The sequence below is a fragment of the Equus asinus genome, chromosome 6, assembly GCF_041296235.1.
Source record: "Equus asinus isolate D_3611 breed Donkey chromosome 6, EquAss-T2T_v2, whole genome shotgun sequence".
NCBI lineage: Eukaryota > Metazoa > Chordata > Mammalia > Perissodactyla > Equidae > Equus > Equus asinus.
The window spans coordinates 75,227,090-75,249,407 of NC_091795.1; the positions used below are offsets into that span (position 1 = coordinate 75,227,090).

At 39.6% G+C, this 22,318-nt stretch overlaps 1 protein-coding gene across 2 annotated transcripts in view; it reads right to left on the reverse strand.

The window, feature by feature from the left end:
- Positions 1-22,318, reverse strand: part of TTC27 (tetratricopeptide repeat domain 27) — a 176,440-nt gene that overhangs the window by 78,942 nt on the left and 75,180 nt on the right. The gene's annotated exons all lie outside the window — the stretch shown is intronic.

Consider the following 22,318-nt stretch of genomic DNA (forward strand, 5'->3'; position numbering starts at 1 on the left):
CCTTGTATTTGAGGATGCTGAAGCACCATATCAGCAACTTACTTTCCACTGCTTCAGGATACAAAAGACAGCTGTACTGTACTTGCAACTTTTCCGTAAGTTTGAAATTGCTTCAATTGTTTACAAAATTAATTTTTAAAATTGAAAATCTCGAAGAAAGTAAGAGGTAACAAGTCCAAACCTCCTCAGAAGAAAGAAAAGGACAAGAATCTAACATATCCCAGGAAAAGCCCAAAACAAAGAGACCAGTTTCCAAGCAGGGAAACTGCCCCTAACTTGGGGCTTCTCCCTATCATAGTAGGTGGGAGATATATTTGTTAGCCTAAGAACACCTGTACAATGAAAAAACACTCATTATGTCACTTCTTTGACAATCCAAGATGTTATTCAATCAAGTCAATCGTAACAAATTGAGACATAACCAGACTCCTAAACCATCATGGTCAAAATATTTTTAAAGCTTTCTGGCCTTACTTCAGAGAAACCTAATAGCGAAAAGGTTGCATGCTTTTGCCCGAAGCTATTTAGTTGTAGGAGAGAGAAAGAAGAAAAACTTCTGGCTGAATACATATGGTCACAATATATAAATAAAAGGTTCACTGAACTACTTCATCAAAAGGGGAACAAATTTTTCTTTTCATCAAATTTTTTTCCTTTCTTTGGAAAGAAAAAAATAACTAATTCTTAATAATAATAAAGCCAAAAACAACATCATGACACTTTTTTTTTTATTAATGCTATGATAGATTACAACCTTGTGAGATTTCAGTTGTACATTTTTGTTAGTCATGTTGTGGGTACACCACTTCCCCCTCTGTGCCCTCCCCCCACCCCCCCCTTTTCCCTGGTAACCACTGATCAGATCTCCTTGTCAATATACTAAATTCCACCTATGAGTGGAGTCATATAGAGTTCGTCTTTCTCTGACTGGCTTATTTCGCTTAACATAATACCCTCGAGGTCCATCCACGTTGTTGGGAATGGGCCAATTTTGTCTTTTTTTATGGCTGAGTAGTATTCCATTGTGTATATATACCACATCTTCTTTATCCAATCATCAGTTTCTGGGCATGTAGGCTGGTTCCACGTCTTGGCTATTGTAAATAATGCTGCGATGAACATAGGGGTGCAACGGACTCTTGAGATTTCTGATATCAGGTTCTTAGGATAGATACCCAGTAATGGGATGGCTGGGTCATAGGGTATTTCTCTTTTTAACTTTTTGAGAAATCTCCATACTGTTTTCCATAGTGGCTGTACCAGTTTGCATTCCCACCAACAGTGTATGAGGGTTCCTCTTTCTCCACAACCTCTCCAACATTTGTCACTCTTGGTTTTGGATGTTTTTGCCAATCTAACGGGTGTAAGGTGATATCTTAGTGTAGTTTTGATTTGCATTTCCCTGATGATTAGCGATGATGAACATCTTTTCATGTGTCTATTGGCCATATTCATATCTTCTTTTGAGAAATGTCTGTTCATGTCCTCTGCCCATTTTTTGATCGGGTTGTTTGTTTTCTTGTTGTTAAGCCGTGTGAGTTCTTTGTATATTATGGAGATTAACCCTTTGTCGGATAAGTGGCTTGTGAATATTTTTTCCCAATTAGTGAGCTATTTTTTTGTTTCAATCCTGTTTTCCCTTGCCTTGAAGAAGCTCTTTAGTCTGATGAAGTCCCACTTGTTTATTCTTTCTATTGTTTCCCTCAACTGAGGAGTTACAGTGTCCGAAAAGATTCTTTTGAAACTGATGTCAAAGAGTGTACTGCCTATATTCTCTTCCAAAAGACTTATTGTCTCAGGCCTAATCTTTAGGTCTTTGATCCATTTTGAGTTTATTTTGGTGTGTGGTGAAAAAGACTGGTCAATTTTCAATCTTTTGCATGTGGCTGTCCAGTTTTCCCAGCACCATTTGTTGAAGAGACTTTCTTTTCTCCATTGTAGGCCCTCTGCTCCTTTGTCGAAGATTAGCTGTCCATAGATGTGTGGTTTTATCTCTGGGCTTTCAATTCTGTTCCATTGATCTGTGGACCTGTTTTTGTACCAGTACCATGCTGTTTTGATCACTGTAGCTTTGTAGTATGTTTTGAAATTGGGGATTGTGATTCCGCCGGCTTTGTTTTTCTTGCTCAGGATTGCTTTAGCAATTCGCGGTCTTTTGTTGCCCCATATGAATTTTAGGATTGTTTGTTCAATATCTGTGAAGAATGTTCTTGGGATTCTGATTGGGATAGCATTGAATATGTATATTGCTTTAGGTAGTATGGACATTTTAACTATGTTTATTCTTCCAATCCATGTGCAAGGAATGTCTTTCCATCTCTTTATGTCATCGTCAATTTCTTTCAAGAAAGTCTTGTAGTTTTCATTGTATAGATCCTTCACTTCCTTGGTTAAGTTTGTCCCAAGGTATTTTATTCTTTTCGTTGTGATTGTGAATGGGATTGAGTTCTTGAGTTCTTTTTCTGTTAGTTCATTGTTAGTGTATAGAAATGCTACTGATTTATGCACGTTAATTTTATACCCTGCTACTTTGCTGTAGTTGTTGATTATTTCTAATAGTTTTTCTGTGGATTCTTTGGGGTTTTCTATATATAAGATCATGTCGTCTGCAAACAACGAGAGTTTTACTTCTTCGTTACCTATTTGGATTCCTTTTATTTCTTTTTCCTGCCGAATTGCTCTGGCCAGCACCTCCAGTACTATGTTGAATAGGAGTGGTGAAAGTGGGCACCCTTGTCTTGTTCCTGTCCTCAGAGGGATGGCTTTCAGTTTTTGTCCATTGAGTATGATGTTGGCTGTGGGTCTATCATATATGGCCTTTGTTATGTTGAGGTACTTTCCTTCTATACCCATTTTACTGAGGGTTTTTATCATAAATGGGTGTTGGATCTTGTCGAATGCTTTCTCTGCATCTATTGAGATGATCATGTGGTTTTTGTTTTTCATTTTGTTGATGTAGTGTATCACGTTGATTCACTTGCGGATGTTGAACCATCCCTGTGTCCCTGGTATAAATCCCACTTGATCATGGTGTATAATCTTTTTGATGTATTGCTGTAATCAGTTTGCCAAAATTTTGTTGAGGATTTTTGCATCTATGTTCATCAGTGATATCGGCCTGTAGTTCTCCTTCTTTGTGTTGTTCTTGTCAGGTTTGGGGATCAGGGTGATGTTGGCTTCATAGAATGTGTTAGGGAGTTCTCCATCTTTCTCAATTTTCTGGAACAGTTTGAGGAGAATAGGTATTAAGTCTTCTTTGAATGTTTGGTAGAATTCTCCAGAGAAGCCGTCTGGTCCTGGACTCTTATTTTTGGGGAGGTTTTTGATTACCGTTTCTATTTCTTTACTTGTGATTGGCCTATTCAGATTCTCCATTTCTTCCTGATTCAGTTTGGGGAGATTGTAGGAGTCTAGGAATTTGTCCATTTCTTCCAGGTTGTTCAATTTGTTGGCATATAGTTTTTCATAGTATTCTCTTATGATCTCTTGTATTTCATTGGTATCTGTTGTGATTTCTCCCCTGTCATTCCTAATTTTATTAATTTGCGATTTCTCTCTTCTTTTCTTGGTGAGTCTGGCTAGGGGTTTGTCAATTTTGTTAATTCTTTCGAAGAACCAACTCTTTGTTTCATTGATCCTTTCTATTGTCTTTTTTGTTTCAATATCATTTATTTCTGCTCTTATTTTTATTATTTCCCTCCTTCTACTGACTCTGGGCTTTGTTTGTTCTTCTTTTTCTAGTTCTGTTAGGTGTCATTTGAAGTTGCTTATGTGAGCTTTTTCTTGTTTAGTGAGGTGGGCCTGTATTGCGATGAATTTTCCTCTTAGGACTGCTTTTGCTGCATCCCAAATGTTTTGGTATGTCGTGTTCTCATTTTCATTAGTCTCCAGATAATATTTGATTTCTTCTTTAATTTCTTCAATGATCCATTGTTTGTTGAGAAGCGTGTTGTTTAGTCTCCACATTTTTGCACCTTTCTCTGCTTTTTTCTTGTAGTTGATTTCTAGTTTAATAGCATTATGATCAGAAAAGATGCTTGATATTATTTCAACTCTCTTGTATTTATTGATGTTTGCTTTGGTTCCCAAAATATGGTCAATCCTTGAGAATGTTCCATGTGCACTTGAGAAGAATGTGTAACCTGCTGTTTTTGGATGAAGTGTTCTATATATATCTATTAAGTCCATCTGGTCTAATTTTTCATTTAATTCTATTACTTCCTTGTTGATTTTCTGTCTGGATGTTCTGTCCATTGGTGTTAATGGTGTGTTGAGGTCCCCTACTATTATTGTATTGTTGTTGATGTCTTCTTTTAGTTCTATTAAGAGTTGCTTTACAAATTTTGGTGCTCCTGTGTTGGGTGCGTATATATTTATAAGTGTTATGTCTTCTTGGTGGAGAGTCCCTTTTATCATTATATACTGTCCCTCTTTATCTTTCTTTATCTGTTTTGCTTTGAAATCTACCTTGTCTGATATTAGTATAGCGACACCTGCTTTCTTTTGTTCATTATTAGCTTGGAGTATTGTTCTCCATCCCTTCACTCTGAGTCTGTGTTTGTCTTTGGGGCTGAGGTGTGTTTCCTGGAGGCAGCATATTGTTGGATCTTGCTCTTTGATCCATCCTGCCACTCTGTGTCTTTTGATTGGGGAGTTCAATCCATTTACATTTAGAGTGATTATTGAGATGTGGGGGCCTACCACTCCCATTTTGTGTCTTGTTTTCCGCTTTTCTTCAGTTTCCTTTGTTTCTCGTCCCATGGTTTAATCTGTTCTGATGTAGAGCTGCTACTCTCTGTTGTTGTCCTTCTACTTATCTCCTCTGCTCTTGGTTTTGTAGCCCCTTTCCTTTTTTGGATTTTTCAGGAATGAGGGTTTTCCTGAGGATTTCCTGAAGAGGAGGTTTTGTGGCAATGAACTCCCTTAATTTTTGTCTATCTGCGAAAGTTTTTATTTCTCCATCGTATTTGAAGGATATTTTCGCTGGGTAGAGAATTCTCGGCTGTAGATTTTTGTCCTTCAGATTTTTAAATATATCATTCCACTCTCTTCTAGCCTGTAAAGTTTCTGCTGAGAAATCTGCTGATAGCCTGATGGGGGTTCCTTTGTAGGTTAGTTTCTTTTGCCTGGCTGTCCTTAGTATTTTCTCCTTGTCGTTGACTTTTGCTAGCTTCACTACTATATGGCGTGGAGTTGGTCTTCTTGGATTGATAAAAGTTTGGAGATCTATTGGCTTCTGTCACCTGAAGATCCATCTCCCTCACCAGATTTGGGAAGTTCTCAGCCATTATTTCTTTGAATAAGCTTTCTGCCCCTTTCTCCTTCTCTTCTCCCTCTGGTATACCTATAATCCTTATATTGCATCTCCTAATTGTGTCTGATAATTCTCGGAGAGTTTCTTCATTTCTTTTTAGTCTTGCTTCTCTCTCCTCCTCTGCCTGCAGCAATTCTATATTGCCATCTTCCAAATTGCTAATTCTTTCCTCCATATTATCGGCCCTACTGTTCAAAGCATCTAGATTTTTCTTAATCTCCTCTATTGTGTTCTTCATTTCCAATATTTCTGTTTGGTTCTTCTTTATCGTATCAAACTCTTTTGTGACATAGCTCCTGAACTCGTTGAGTTGTCGGTCAGAACTCTCTCTTAACTCATTGAGAATTTTAATGATGGCTGTTTTGAAGTCATCATCATTTAGGTTATATATCTCATTTTCTTTGGGATTGTTTTCTGTGTATTTGTTACTTTCTTTCTGTTCTGGAGATTTAATGTATTTTTTCATATTGCTTGATGTTGTTGATTTGTGCCTCCGCATGGAGATAGAGTTTAGTTGCTCCTTTCACTTGTTTCAGCTGCTGCAGTGGGGGAGCAGCTGTTTATACTGCACCAACCAGGAACCCTGTCCGCAGTTGCTAACGGCCTGGGCCCCTCGTCGTAGCCACAGTGGCCCTTTGGATTCCCTCCTCTGCTGTGGGGGCCGTCACAGGGGGGCTTCAGGCTGCTGGTGCCTACTGTTGCAGCCCACCTAGATGTGCTCTCTCCTTGGGGTCTGCAACGGTGTTATGGGCTTTTCCAGCGGCCAGGGGTGGGATCACTTATATTTGTCGCTCCGCTGCTGTCGGCACCCACAAAATCTCACTTGTCCTCTATGGGTCGTAGGAGAGCTACTGGCATCTTCTACAGTCTGTGGTTAGTTCACCTAGCTATGCTGCTTTTGCCCTGGGGTCTTCCAGCCTTGTGGCTGGTGGCTGGGTGCCTTCTACTGGTGCTGTGCAGAGGCTTTCCCTAAGGCTGCTGTGAGCCTGTAGGGTTTCCCCCTAGGCTACGAAGCTGGGTCTCTGGAACTCCCCCCAGCCCCAGTCCGTTCCGAGATCTCCGGCTATCCCTAGACCCACGGGGCGGGCAACGGCAGCTGGGGGTCGCCCCGCCCTCTGGGATTCTCTCCGGGCCTCTCCCGGAACCGTGAATGCTGGGCGTAGCCCCTCTGCTAATGGCAGACAGAGAGTTTTGTCTGCTGCCTGGGCGGAACTCCGGCGCTTCCCGTGCGGGTCGCAGAGCCGGCCTTTGAAACTTCCCCCAGCCCCGGTCCTCTCCGAGATCTCCGGCAATCCCTAGTCCCACGGGGCGGGCAACGGCAGCTGGGAGACCTCCGTACCCTCAGCGACTCTCTCTGGGACCCTCCGGGCGCCGCGAACACCCGGCGGGGACTCCCCGCCAATGGCGGGGAGACATTCTCCCCGCAGGCTCAGGTGTGCAACTCCAAAGTTTCCCTCTGCGTTTAGGAGTAATTGCGGGGGGTTTAGGTAGGGTTCTGGTCACCTGTTTCCACCGTCGCTCCTCTGTTGTGTGCTCACTCCTGCCCTAGATGTGTGTAGATCCTCTGGGGGCGTCCGTTGGAAGAAAGCCGCTTGCGGGTACTAGGCTGCTCGTCGGGGTCGGAGAGTTTTCACCTATTTCCACATCCTCCCGGAGGAAAGTCCATCCGCCTTCCGATGTATAGTCGCGTGGGTCTCTCAGACGTCCTGAGATGCTGTCTGGATATCCTTTGTCAAGCGATAAGTGTCCAAATAATTGTAGACGCGAAGGGGGAGAGACAAAGAGGACTACTCACGGCGCCATCTTGGATCTTCTCCTCATGACACTTACTTTTATGAAGTCCTAACTACATGCAAAACGACCTATTTTCAAACACAACTCACGTTGTTTGCTGTAGTTCTGGCAGCTAATGAAAACATATTAAGCGTTCAGTAAATACTCCCCCAATTTATTAATAAACAAATTTATTATGTATTTCAGGTATTCTCAGATACTCTCCAAAATTGCAAAGACCTCAGGAGAGACAGCAGAGAACCAACACTTATTTGAGCTGGATACCTTGAATAAGCCCCCATACAAGTACAGTCACACTTCATAAGAACTTGATTAGGTGATGTGTATGATAAACATTAAAAACAGAATTTTTGCCTTTGTTCACTCCTGCACAGAATATACTTCTTCCTACTTTAAGCATGACAACCACCTAAATAAGACTTTCCTACCAATAAAACTAACAATATTAAATTAATATGCAAAGGAAAGGGGTGGTGGTGTACTGCTACTTGCCTATTTCCTCTACTGGATTCAGAGTACTCCTTTTTATTTGTTAATTCATTACAAATACAGGGACATATTTATAGTATATCTCCAGATTTTTCAGAGCAGGATTATTTCTAGCAACTCATTCTGAAAAAATTCCATTATACTCAAACAAACTGGAGTCCTTTACAGGAAAAACAGTGCTAGTAAGTGAAGTGACCTGGATTCTGTTATAGGCTTATCTCCAATAAGCAAGTTGTTTAACCACAAAGGCAACTCACCTGTGAAATGATTTTCTAAGTGATCTTTGCACTTGCAACATTCTATAAGTATATGGCTTTATCAAGAATATTTTGTTTTGGGGCTAGCCCAGTGGCGCAGCAGGTATGTCTGCATGTTCCGCTTCGGCGGCCCAGAGTTCACCGGCTCAGATCCTAGCTGCGGACGTACGCACCACTTGTCAAGCCATGCTGTGGCAAGTGTCCCACATATAAAGTAGAGGAAGATGGGCACAGATGTTAGGTCAGGGCTAATCTTCCTCAAAAAAAGAAAAGAATATTTTGTTTTATTTTAAGCATTTGAGGAGGTTTGTTGGTTAGTTTTAGGCACTGTTAGCTGAACACAAGTATCATGTACATTCATTAGGGGCAAACCAAGTACCCAAATAGTCTGGAAGACAACAGTAGGATGTTAAGTACTAGGAGAATGTGACTGAATGAAGGCGAAGCCTCAATTACTACTGTGTATATTTATGTACATGAACATGGACATAAACAATGTGTTCAGTGAGAAACTGGCACTTTGCAAGCTTTTACATACTCCCAGAAGTTTAGGTAAATGCCCTCTAAAGCAGTGTCCTACCTTTTACTTGCTACTTTCTCTTTCCGGTTTCTAAATTTCATACCTGAAAACCACAGGCACTTGGTCATAAGTTAAAACTGGCACGAGGAGGCGGTCTTTAAGGAAATGTCAAAACGGAGAGGGAGGGAGACAAGCAAATATACCTCAAATCAATCATTAAGAATTGAAAGCAAGACAGAGTGTACTTTAGGAGGGCGACAGAAGAGATGTGGGTAAATTGGAAAGACAATTAGTAGAGAGTAAGGAATAGTCTAGGGCTCAGTCTAAAGGCAGGGGGAGAGCCAAGTCACAGAAAATTCAGGCATAACTGCTGCAACACGCTAAAGACGACTTCATGATGTACAGACTACTGTGACAGGAGACTTTTCAAGTTTGGTTTTTTTTTGAGGAAGACTATCCCTGAGTTAACATCCTCCACCAATCTTCCTCTTTCTGCTGAGGAAGACTGGCGGGGAGCTAACATCTGACCCCATCTTCCTCTACTTTATATGTGGGATGCCTACCACAGCATGCAGTGTATAGGTCCGCATCAGGATTCAAACTAACGTTCACCGGGCCACTGAAGCAGAACGTGTGGACTTAACCACTGCACTACTGGGCCAGCCCATTTTCAAGTTTTAAGACTCCCCTTTAAAATCATTTTCTCCCCAAACTCCACTTCAAAGCATTTATAGTTTGAATGTCCTTGAGAAAATATACTTGTGCATATAGATTTTCTAATCTCATGCAATAACAACTCTCAAACCTTCCAGGAGCCACCATATCACAGGTCAGGGGATATCTCTATGAGATGGGGAATAAAAGAGTAAAACCCCAGAAAGTGATGATGTGCCCTCGTTTTTCAATGCTGTTTTCAGTAAAGAACTTCCCCCAAAACTAGAGAAGATTGAGACTACATCTCAAAATTAGCACACGGAGAATGATTTAGCACAGAAGGACAATTCTGAACAAGGTGTGGTATGGTTTAGACTTTATGTGCTCACATCCAAAAGTATGGCACACATATCTTCAGAAGAAAACAGCCCATCCCTAAGGACCTACCTTTCACTGAAGGCTATTCATTCTTGCTAGCATGATATCAAAGTGTTTATCAGCTTTCTGAAGAGACAGGTAGAAATTAGCTGATAATCTAAAAGGTATAATTGATCATATGCCAAATCAACTTGCTTTATTGTGCAATATGTGTGTGCAAGTATGTTATGAAGGAAGGTGAGATTCATTACAAATATGTGTACTTAATATATATATCTGATATATATTGGATATATATCCAACAGTTGGGCAGAACAGCTTTCTCTCACAGGAGTCTGCAGTCATTCAGCTGTGATTTACAAATGGAGGAGTTAGGATAACTGTCACTTCGAACCCCCAAGCCCAAGAAAATTTACAATAGGAACAAGGGGAATAAGAATTAAAACCTATTAACACACCTACTAAGTATCAACACCATTAAACCTATTGTTAACCCAGTTTTACCCCATGCACAGAAAACTGCAGCTAAGAGAGATAAAAATGACTTGCCCAAAGTCATAAAGCTATGAAATAGGCGAGCCTGTCTGATTCCAAAGACCAAGCTGACAGCTTCACTGAAACCTTACCTACCACACAATTAAGTGGACAATAACCAGATCTGCGAAAGTAAAAAGCAGCTTCTAATTGGAAAACTATTAAGAATCCTATTTAACTGGGTTTTTTTTTTTCCACCTAAATCTCATAAGGCAGGAGTCAGGGCGTGGCCTGGTCAAGATCTTCAACTATTGCTTCCTGTCTTAGACACAGAAAAGACTTTAGTGTGCGGGGCTGGCAGGAACTGGGTCTACTAACGGGGGCCAGGAGAACCTAGATCTCTTTTTTATGATTTCAGAGCAAAGAGATGAACACACAGAGGCAGTCCTCAGGGAAGCCCAGGTCACTATCTTGGAGCATTTCCCCTAGTCATACCTTAGGTCAGCAGTTCTTAAACTTTCTGGTTTCAGGACCAATTTAAACTCTTATCAATTGTTGAGGGACTCCAAAGAGTTTTGTTTATGTGGGCTATAACCCATCGATATTTATCATATTAGAAATTAAAACTGAAAAATTTAAATATTTATTAATCCATTTTAAAATAAAATAAATCCATTACATTAACAGAATAACATGTTTTATGAAAAAGATTGGCAATGTCTTACATTTTTGCAAATCTCTTTAATGTCTGGCTTAATAGATGACAGCTGGATTCTCATATGTGCTTCTGTAGTCAATCTGTTGCAATACGGTGTTTTGGTTGAAGTTTATGAAATAAATTTGGCCCCATACAGATAGGCAGTTGGAAAAGGGAAGAGTACGTTAATAGCTTTTTCAGTTGAATATGGATATTATTCTTTGATACTACACCAAAATTCAACACGTGGTGGTAGCTTAGAGTTACCTGCACTGTAGAATTTGAAATCCTATCAATGAACTTTTCTCTGTTACAGTAAAATCCACAGGGCTAAAAAACACTCAATCACTAATCTATCTTGAACTTTGAATGGATCTTTCACCCACGCTTCATTTTTTTTTCTCTAAGGAAGATTAGTCCTGAGCTAAGATCTGCTATCAATCCTCCTCTTTTTTTTGCTGAGGAAGACTGGCTCTGAGCTAACATCTGTGCCCATCGTCCTCTACTTTATATGTGGGACGCCTGCCACAGCACGGCTTGATAAGCAGTGCATAGGTCCACATCCAGGATATGAACCAGTGAACTCTGAGCCACTGAAGTAGAGTGTGCAAACTTAACCACTGCACCAGTGGGCCAGCCCCCCATGCTTCATTTTTTTAACATCATGCATTAATCATTTGGAAAATGCACAGATCTTCCATATGTTGACATATTTCATATAATATTTAAAAATTATATGCATTAATATCATCAAAAATCTCATCAGAAGACTCTCATCCCAATACCTGAATTACTGGGAAGCTGTCAAGTTCATAGTTGCAGATATAAGTTTTCCAAAACTCTCATTTTTTTTTCTTTAAAGCTCAAAATTTTATCATTGGTAACAAATACTGTCAATTATTTTCCTTGAAGTGATGAGCTCACTTCATTCATTTTTGAGAAAATTTCTGCCAAATACCCAAGTCTGAATATCCAAAGTTTGTCAGTAGTTCTTCTAAGTAAACATAATGTTCCACGGGAAAAGTAGCTAGTTCAGCTTTTTCTTGAGACAACCACTGTACTTTAGCATGTGGCACAAGTGTTTTGCAAGTACTTCCCTTTTCATCACATAGAATATTAAAAAGGCAGATTGTCAAGGGTAAAGACAATAAAGTAATATTTACAGCTTTATCAAAGACATTCATAAATAAAACTTTTTCTTTAAAGATTTTATTTTTCCTTTTTCTCCCCAGAGCCCCCTGGTAAATAGTCATATATTTTAGTTGTGGGTCCTTCTAGTTGTGGCATATGGGGCGCTGCCTCAGTATGGCCTGACAAGTGGTGCCATGTCCATATCTAGAATCCAAACCGTTGAAAACTGAGGCCGCCGAAACGGAGCGTGCAAACTTAACCACTCGGCCACAGGGCCAGCCCCTAAAACTGTCTTTTTAAAAAAATTACGAATGTGTGGCAGTGAAGCATATGATGGCCACTAGCACAGTTTGGTGGCCCTACCTTGATTTGGGTGATGGGGCCAGCAGTTTGACCCCCTACTGCTGATTCAATATCAACACAGAGAAAAGGTAAATAATATCCCAGCACTATTACAAAGATAATTTTCACCTGTGGACACTCTGAAACTGTCTGGGGACCCCCAGGACTCCACAAATTACACTTTGAGAGCTGCTGCTGTAGGATTAGTAGATGAACACCCTCTCATACCTTCCCCACACCTCACCCACCTCCAACTTTCTCCCAAAACTTCTCCAGGGGACCCTGCTTAGCGTTTAAGGAAACACTTAGAAGTTCTTTTTTACTATCTTGTCTTAAAAGATTAGGAAATGAGAACACATGTCGGCCTGTTTATAATCTGCAAGTATTATAAGAGTGTAAAGAATAACAAATGGTTATTATTAAAACCTAGGTGAATGTTTTAAATTTCCAGTAATATCCTTTCTAAAAAAGTTAAAGTAGTTAAGTCTAATAATAATTACACCCTACTTTCCTGAGTTGGTCTCAGTCAAATGCAGAGTGCCTGTTCCTCAGAAAGCTCAATTTCAACGGGCCCCAGGTTCTGTGGCCCTCAGTAACACTCACCTCTAAGGTTCCTTCTGGCACTCAGTTCCCTGTTAAATCACAATAGTGGCCTCCAGACGCTGGTAAATGCCCTTTTAGCCTCTGTTCTGTATGTGCTTGGGCATGAGACAGAAAAACATCTGGAGCTGCTAAAGATTAACAGCCTACCTCTGCTCAAGGCTGTCTTTTCCAAAAGCATCTATAATCCCCACCCCCACCCTGACCCCAAAGCTCTGAGGACTAGGCTGCAGATATACACACACACACACACACACATATATATATATATATATTTTTTTAAGGAAGATTAGCCCTGAGCTAACATCTGCCACCACTCCTCCTCTTTTTGCTGAGGAAGACTGGCCCTGAGCTAACATCTGTGCCCATGTGCCCATCTTCCTCTATTTTATATGTGGGACACCTGCCACAGCATGGCCTGACAAGCAGTGCATAGATCCATGCCTAGGATCTGAACCTGTGAACCCCAGGCTGCCCAAGCAGAGCACGTGAACTTAACTGCTACGCCACCAGGCCAGCCCCTAAAGAGCTGTATTTTTAACAGGCACCTCAGAAGTGGTTCATATCTTCAGACAAGTTTGGGAAATGCTGCATAATGCTGTTACGATGTACACAGGGTGCTCTCCCAGGGAAAACTGAAGTGTCAGCTCAATCAACATAATCTCACTCTGTCCAAAGAACTGAAGTGTGTCCCTGCCTGGGATATGACTGAAGTTATCATCTAGTGCTTTTGGAAGTGTGTTTTAAGTGAGTGTACTTTATTCCATTCTATTAGTAAGTTCCTTTGCTTTTCTCTCTTTTTCCAATTTCCACTCTTCTGTAACTTCCTAGGGTTTTTTTCCTACTATCAATAATAAAGTTTATTTTATGCTGTATATCACTTGTCCCACTCTTTTACCCCCACTATCTATGAACTAATCATTGCCTATTTTGTACTAATCCATTATCATGAAACTCATATCCTGGATTTAGCCTATCAGCATCCTTCTGGTCAGCCGCCTTTCTTGGCCTTAGCAAAAGCCAATTTCGCTCACCCGTTGCATGTTCTTTTCCCACACCATATCCTGATATTGTGTGCATTCCGTTTCCCTCCCCTTTCACCTAAATTGTAGGCTTTGAGACGCTGAGTTCTGCAACCCTAAGCCTTTCTCACAAAAGCCTCCATTCACTTCTTCCTGCCTAAGCTCATTCAACCCCTTTCCTCCAGATGATGCCAAGTCTTCTACTGATATCTTTTTTCTTTTTTAAGCCAGTTCTCATAGCTTCCTTAGAACAATACAGCGTGGTAGATAAAAGCATGGAGTCTGAAATCCAAGGTAAACCTGGATGTAATTCTAGCCCAGCTATGAGACCCTGGGTAGGTCACTTAAATTTTCCGTCGTCCATTTTCTTCATCAGTAAAAATGGAGATAATGCCTACTTACTAGGATTATTTAGCACTGAGCATGAGTGTTCGGTAAACAGTAGTAACTATACACAGTTCTCAATAAGTGGTAGTAACTACAATTATTCCAACAAATAAAAGCACAGCTACAGTCACACAAGCAAATCCTAGTACATTTTTCAATATCTTTCAAATGCTGCCCATGGTTATCAATGCAGGTGAAGGACAGAGCTAGAATGGAAGACACGTTTTCATATCTCAGACATTTGAAAAGCTCAACAGCATGTCTCAGCATACTAAACACGAAGCACTGAAATCATCCCAATGCTTTCAGATTTTCCAGGTAGTGGAAAATGATTGCTTCTAATGAGTTATAAAAGATTAGGCAGTTTTATTTTCTTGTACCTAAACCTCCCCTCCTGTAAACAGAGCATAATAATAACAGCCAACATTTATGGAAGGTTTACTATGTGCCAGGCACTATTCCAAGCATTTCATAAATATTATTTCACTTAACCCCTCAACACCTGTGTGAGGTAGGCACCAGTGCGCTCTGTGTTCTACAGCTGAGCAAAGCGAAGCACGAACAGTTAGGTGCTTAATCTTAGCCACAGCACGTGATCTCTCTCCTCCTCTTGGATCACGAGGTCTACAGACAACAAAATCTGGTGCTTTTCTGACAAGAGACATTCTGATACTGAAGCAGGCAAATAAAAGCAGAGACATGAGAATGAGGGAGAAAAAAGAGAGAAAGAGAAAGACATGATGATCTGTTTGAGCCCCTGAGTCTAGCTGTCTCTGAGATTAGAACAACCCTAGACTTACCAGTTATAAGAACCAATAAAATTCCTTTTTCACAGCCAGTCTGAACTGGGTTTCTGTCCCTTATTGAGATTCCTTATCGAGACCTATTCTTATATTTTACTGATGGAGAAGAGTACAAAGTCTTGAAAAGCTCTAAACTTCAATCAGTCCATTATAAGCACCTTATATTTAGCACAAGGATATTTAAAATAACTGTAAAAATCAAATACAATTTCTCAAATTTTGAAGCTATACTCACTCATTAGGCAAGCCAAATACAGCCAAAGTTGGCTTGAAATACTAGATCATACACCCCACTCCAGCTCCTGGTCCTTCTTCAGTGGTTCCATAAAGGAGCAGTATATTCTCACACAAATAGTCACACATCAAGGTTAATACCAAGCCTGGCGAGCACAACGCATATAGATGTACTTTTTGAAGAAGATATATGAAAATACAATACAGTAAATGCATATTCTGAGACATGGGAGAGAAGTCTTTAAGGGAGAACAAATGGACAGTTTGTAATATAGAGGGAAAGCTTTGTTTTCTGGTATGTTGAGAAATACAGAGTGAACATAATTTCCAGTTAATTAAGTAGTTAATTCATGAACTCCAGTCTCTTATCACTTCTTCTAATGACCTCAAAGGGTAGTGATTTATGCATGTAAGTCATCATTTTTTTAGGAAACCCAGAAAGAAAAAACTGACATTCCTTTATCTCTTTTCCTTCCCCTTAAAAAAATACAACCAGCCAAACTGTGAATTACTACCCTCTGAGAACTCTACGCTAACCTCAGTGTGATCACGGTAACTGCTCTGTTCCTGTTAGCTTTGGCACTGGGATGAAGATTTGGACAGGAATGATATTAGAAAGGCTAGTCTCTATAGCTCTCAGATTACTAAAGTTGCCTCCAGATTAGCATAACTAAATACTGCATCCTATAGTTGTGTCCATTAGCTTCTTTCTTGAAGTCATACCCCCATCCCTTTGAGATAACCACACACTTACATAATTACTCTGAAGTTGAGATAATCCTCATAAGCTAGCTCTCTGCACTCCCAAACTCCTGCACTCCTGCCAAGTGTTTCTCTTTATGACTACATGCAGAGGGCAATTCTGACGTGATGCCTTGACCTGAGGCCTGGCTCTGGTCTAGGGGCATAAGAGGAGGCCCTGTGTTAATACATTTGATGTAGAGCTAATGTAAGTTTTGCATATAATCAATCTCAGTACCCACTATCTGGACCGTTGAATCATTTTTTCCTGACCCTGCTATCCCATCCTTTAAACACTTTAACCCTTTTCTTGATGAACAGGTGCCTCTCCTAATCACTCTAAGCCTTTTGTATCTTTTGCTGTCTCCCTGAGTTCAATGACCTAAGAAGACTTCACAAACTATTTAGTTCACTGCTCTACGCATAGCTCATCTGTTGGGCTGTGACCCTGGGGAGGGTGATCCTGTATTCCAGGCTATGATTTCCGGGACTCACTACCGTGGCTGATGCTTCAGACATCCACTGAGAGGAGGGCCTCCTCTTTGGGGTCTCTATCCCTTGTTCCTGGCTCTTCACGTGGGATCCCTGCTACCAGCTCCTCTGGACACCAACTCTGCCCCCTAGGCTCAAGCACACTGCCTTCTTGCATCATCTAGGAGATACTGTCTCAGATCTTACATGTCTTGTCAGAAGGAAAGGAATGAGGGAATGAAGCAACAGGAGATATGGGCCTATTTGAAAAAGCAAGCATCTCTGTTTTAACAGTAATTTCCTCAGATCCAGCATTCAGGACCCTAGGGGAAAGTGTACAGAAAAAATTCCTGGCAACCCTAAATACGCCTGCCAGTTAGACACACCTTGGCCAGGTGTGCGAAGTCGTAGTCAGCCCTCCCATTCAATGGAAAAGCCTCTCAGACAATGAGACCCACATAACCACAGAGGGAGCTCACATTAAGCACTAATACAATCAACAGGTATTTAAGGAAAAGCAATACCACGAAAAAGAAGGGCCAAGATGAACATATAAAACAATTCACCACGGAGGAAAGAATTCACGGAAAGAAAAGAATTTTTATAATTCTAATTAACAATGTCCAAAGAAATTAAATGAGATTTGCATGTATAAAACAAGAAAAGGCTATCAGGAAAAAGAACAATCAGAAAAGTACAGACTTGCAGGAAATTAAAAGTAATTGTCAAAATAAAAAATTACATGGGTGGACTAAATAAATATTAGGAATTGGGCTAATGATCAAAACTAGTGCTATAGAAGAAAAGTTGAAGAAATTTCCCATAACATCAAGCAAAAAGACAGAAAGCAAGGGAAAAAAGTTGAGTCATACGACAGAGATCCAAGAGGTCTCAGATAAGTCTGCTAAAATTCCAATTGTAGAACTCCTTGACTATAGAAACATGAAGACATGATTGTTCACATTTAAAGAACCCAATAAGTACCCTAGCAAGAGAAATAACTAGTTATGACAACTAACATTTATGAAGGGTCTCCTACTCTCAAGACACTGTTCTAAATATTAACTCATATAATCCTCATAGTAACTACATTTATCCCATTAAACACATGAGGAAACTGAAGCACAGAGAGGTTAGGTAGCTTGTCCAAAGCACAGTCAGCAATTACATGGTAGAGCTAGGAAGTGAAACCAAGCAGTACCACTCCAGACCCATGCTCACATTTAGATACACGCAGAATTCCAAGAATGAAGAGAAAATTCTTAAACGTTTTAAAAAGAAAAGAAAAATATATAACTTAAAATGGAACAAGAATCAGACTTCTATACTTATCAGCAAACTGGGATGCCAGAAGATATTAATCACCTCATTTATAGTCCTAAGGAAAGATGATTTTGAAACTAGAATTCTACACCCAGCCAAACTACTAAATTATGATGGAAGAATATTTCCACAAAGAAAGACTCAAATTTTCCACAAAGACTCAAATTTTACCAAGCATGTGCTTTATATGAAAAAGTTCTACAAAAAGGTAGTACAGAAGGACAACAAGGAAAACAAGACAGCTGACATCTGAGATAAAACAAACAGTGGTAGCTGACTCTGGCCTAGAATGAGTAAAGAAAGCAAAAAAGAAACAAATGGAGAATCAATTATGAACAGAAAAACAATTATGAACAGTGACATAGTTTAAAAAAACAAAACACACTTTGCCACTACTAACCATGGACTTGGTCCAGATTTTACACATAATGCCTGCAGAGTGTGGTATTCCATCAATATAAAAAATAATCTAAATGACTTCTTCCTCAAATTATTCAAACGGAAGTACAAGGCTCAGTGTATAAATCTTGACAGTATATTACTGTGACCAGTTTTTCCCCCAATTAAGGCTTTTGTTATGACATGCCCTTAATCATTACTAGACATTAAATAGCCATATAAATGACCAGGTTTTAAAAGAGAAATTTTTCAGCCCACCCATGACCAATAATCTCCATAATGGAACCATCATCCTGTTCTGGGCCCTCCCTCCTCCATCATGAACCACGATAAAAATCCCTATTCCATCAAAGCATGCATGCAACTACAGCATCAAGAACAGATGTTTTAAAAAAAATTCCACTTAAAATTTGTGAAATCTCAATTAACTACCACAGTTAAGAAAGTCAAACTGCAGTATGAACAGTCTCTGTGACAGAAAACTGTTGTCCTCTCAAATTCCCAATTCAAAGCATTGTCCTCGCAGAAATTCAAGGGTGAAGAAAAAGATTCCTGCTGAGCAATCACCTTCAGAGGCACAACTACCTGGACGGGGCAGACCTTCCTAATTTAAATTAACAGGTTTAAGTGATAACTAAGTAATTAACATTCATTAGCAAGATTATTTTAATGATGAACATAAAATAATCTAACATCAACCATCGATGTCTGAGCTGAGTTTATCTAACACTAGGTTAAAGCAGTTAATAGGAAAGTTAGAAAACAACGATGACATTTGGTTTGCACAATTTTTTTGGTTTGGACATAAGATAGTCCCTTTGAATGTATGTGGTTTCAATTAACTTCTTTCATACTTGGATCATACGTATAATACCCTGCTTTCACCATACTAAAGGGAAGAAGAAAACGATGTGACCTTATGATAATGTTGATTATTTGGATTTGGATCAGAAAGGAGGGGAAGCTGAATGATGGTAGATAATACAACTACTTTATACTTCATTGGTAAAAAGCAGGATACAAATAAATATTGGAGAATATAATCTCATTTTAATTCAAGCTGCTTCTGAATCATAACCATTAAAGTAAACAGTTTCCATAAACACTACTTTCTTCATCATCACCACCAACAACATAGCCCTGAACATGCAAAATTAAAGAACTCCAGCCTCGTATAATTTTCATGAAATGGAGTGTTTTTAATGGATTGTCCTCAACTTGGAGCTCCTTCTTCCTCTGTGGATCTTATAAGGTTGATTAATTTATCTTTAGGTGTTATGCGATGTTTTCTTTCTAAGTTTGGCATGTCTCACTTAGAAATCCCTTCCAAATCTGCCATCTTTAGGATCTGCCACTGAATCCTTCAATGTAACTGCCTGTCACCGTGTGAGTTATAGTCCAGACTCTGTCGTTAACTAGCCAGGCAAATTGGGGCAAGTCACCTGACCTCAACACACCTGCATATCCTCAACTTGTAATATGACAAGATTAAGCTTTTCCCTAAGAGCTCCTTCTAGCTTATTTTTCTTTCTGCTTTAACAGTTTATCATTTTATTACTTTATACAGCTGAGGAAGGGAAGAGATTTTCACGGAAACTAAAACAGAGAATTTTTTTAAAACATTGTTTTATATATACATGTATTATTTCAGCCATTTTCCTCTTATTCTTCAGGGATGCAGTAACTTCAACAAACACAGTAATATCAAACTCTGAATTAGAGGAACTGGCAAAAGTTCAGACTATGACGTAAGTGGCTCAAGAAGTGACAGAAAATTAGACAAATTTGGCATTCACCTTGTCACATGATCTGGCTAATTTCCAAAATTTCTGGGTTGGAGAGTGAAAAACCTTTCTCTGAGGTATCACCTGTAGAAGCAGAAACAACTGCCTAATTCTGCTCTACAGGTAAGGAGGTACACATCTCTTCCCAAAGCAGCATCTGGATGGCAAGATGAAGAGACTCCAGGCACAGTGAGGCCAAGAGAGGGGCAAAATGCTAGAGCACGGTGACTTGGCTCTTTCTTTAACTCCATTTTCCCCAGTCAAAGCACATCCTTCTTATTTGATATCTAAAAACACAGTCTGCACAACTCAGAGAATGATGCAGGTTTCGAACTGAAAATATCTATGATACTTATAAACAAATTTACTTCTACAGGTTTTTAGTTTAACTGCCACTGCAAAAGAAAAATCAGCGATGACTTGGTTATTTCATATTGCCAAAGTTAGTGGAAGAGATGGAGACAAAGCAAATTATTTCTAGGTCACTATGTCCTTCATTAATAAATGAAAGTATTCTAGTACCGTTTGTATTCAAAAGGCCAAAACTTTAAAAAAGACATTTAAACTGTCTCCAAAATGAAAAAGAAAAAAAGAAGAAGAAGAATTATGTGCAGTTTCCTTGAATGAGAAACTATATACTTATTTTAACAAAATATGCATAGTTGATCATTTTAACACTTTGCTCATTTCAACATTCATCACGAATAACTTAAGAAGCTGATCATGGAACTACGTCCTCACCTTCCTCCTTTGCTTTATACTGAACCCAGCTGTTGGGAATGGGGTCAGCAGATGGCCTCAGGCTGACAGCTGTTTGAGAGTCCCTCTCAGCTATAGAGAGCACCTGGCCTGAGGTCATACTCCTCTGAAAGCCACCTATATCCAGCTTGGGGGAAGGGAAGGTAGAAGGTAAAGGGGTACTCAGGTGGGAAACACCCTAGGCGGTGTTGGGCCTGCACCTCAGTGGGACTTCTTCCTCAGCGCAGTCCTGCTTCCTCCTATTTCTCTTCAACATGCATTGAACCTTAGTAACAGCTCTGTCTCACTGTCCTGGAGAAACCAACGTGTGACAATAATATGAAGGGCCCTAAAGTAAGATAGTAATTACTGAAAAGAAGTAAAATGATTAAAACAATATGTGACAAACTACTGAGCAAATACTAGGCCCTCAACAAAATGTTTGCTGATTCAAACACTGTGCACGAAGAAAAGCAGAAGGACATGGTACCTGCATAGTATTTTGCGGAGAGAGAGTCGGGGCTGAAAATGAAGATGGAATAGAAAGTAATTCCAAAATACATAATCTGGCCCTTACAATTTAAGCTCCTTGAAGTCCAAGATTATGTATTAATTATAACGGAATAACATTCCGTTATTCAGAACTTAGTCACATGGCCCTTCCTACCAGCAATTGAGGATGGCAAGTCACGTACCTGGATAAAATTCAGGAGGTTCTATTACTGAAAGAAGGGGAGAATGGATAATTGGGTACAGTTAGCTTTCTCTGACACAGAGAATCTACTTCTGCTTTTACCACAGCATTTTGTCTGTGGATTTATTTTTAATACAGTAGCAAATAATATGCTCTATACGTAGGCTTATCTTACTCACATGAGATGAAATTCTGTCAGAACAAAAAAAATTCAGAGTAAATAAGTAATGATAGTCTAAGAATACATCCCATTGAATAAAACAGAAATCCATAAGTCCACACTCTAATAAATAAAGAAATGCAGGAATAAATAAGAAGAGAAAGCTCTTCCCTACAGAATATCAACTAAGATGTTATTAAATAATTTTGAAATTAGAAAATTACCACTTGGCAACCATCATGGTGATAACTTGCTCAGGCAGGAAATATCAATAAATGCTGAAACTAGCGGGTGAAAGTTGGATGACAAACAGGATAACTTCAAAGTAACTCTCCCAAAATGCTTAGTAATTACAAAAGGGAAAGAGTAACTTTACACTGGGGAGAAACCCTACAAACATGACCTTACTCAAGTGATCAAATAATATCACCAGTGATGGGAGAAATCCCATCACATGCCACCTAAAGGAGGATGCAGTGAGAAGAACACAACAGTATTTCTGTAACACTGTCAAAATTGTACAACCTGAATCTAATCATGAGGAAACATCAGACAAACCCAAACTGAAGGAGTCTACAAAATAACTAGCTGGTAACCTTCAAAAACATCAAACCCATAAAGGTCAAGAAAAGACTGAGGAACCGTTCCGGGTCCAAGGAGGCCGACAGGATATGACAGCTAAATGCTATGCTCAGATCCTTTTGGTACAAAGAACATTATTAGGACTGTTGATAAAACTCGAATGGAGTCCTATGGTGAAGGGTAAATGGGAGTTCTTTGCAATGTTCTTATAACTTTTATGTAGGTTTGAAATTGTCTCAAAATAAAAATAAAATCTTAATATCACTTTCATTGACTTCATGAAATCCTACATCTTTTATAAGATTTTTTTATTTTTCTCAGCAATCAATT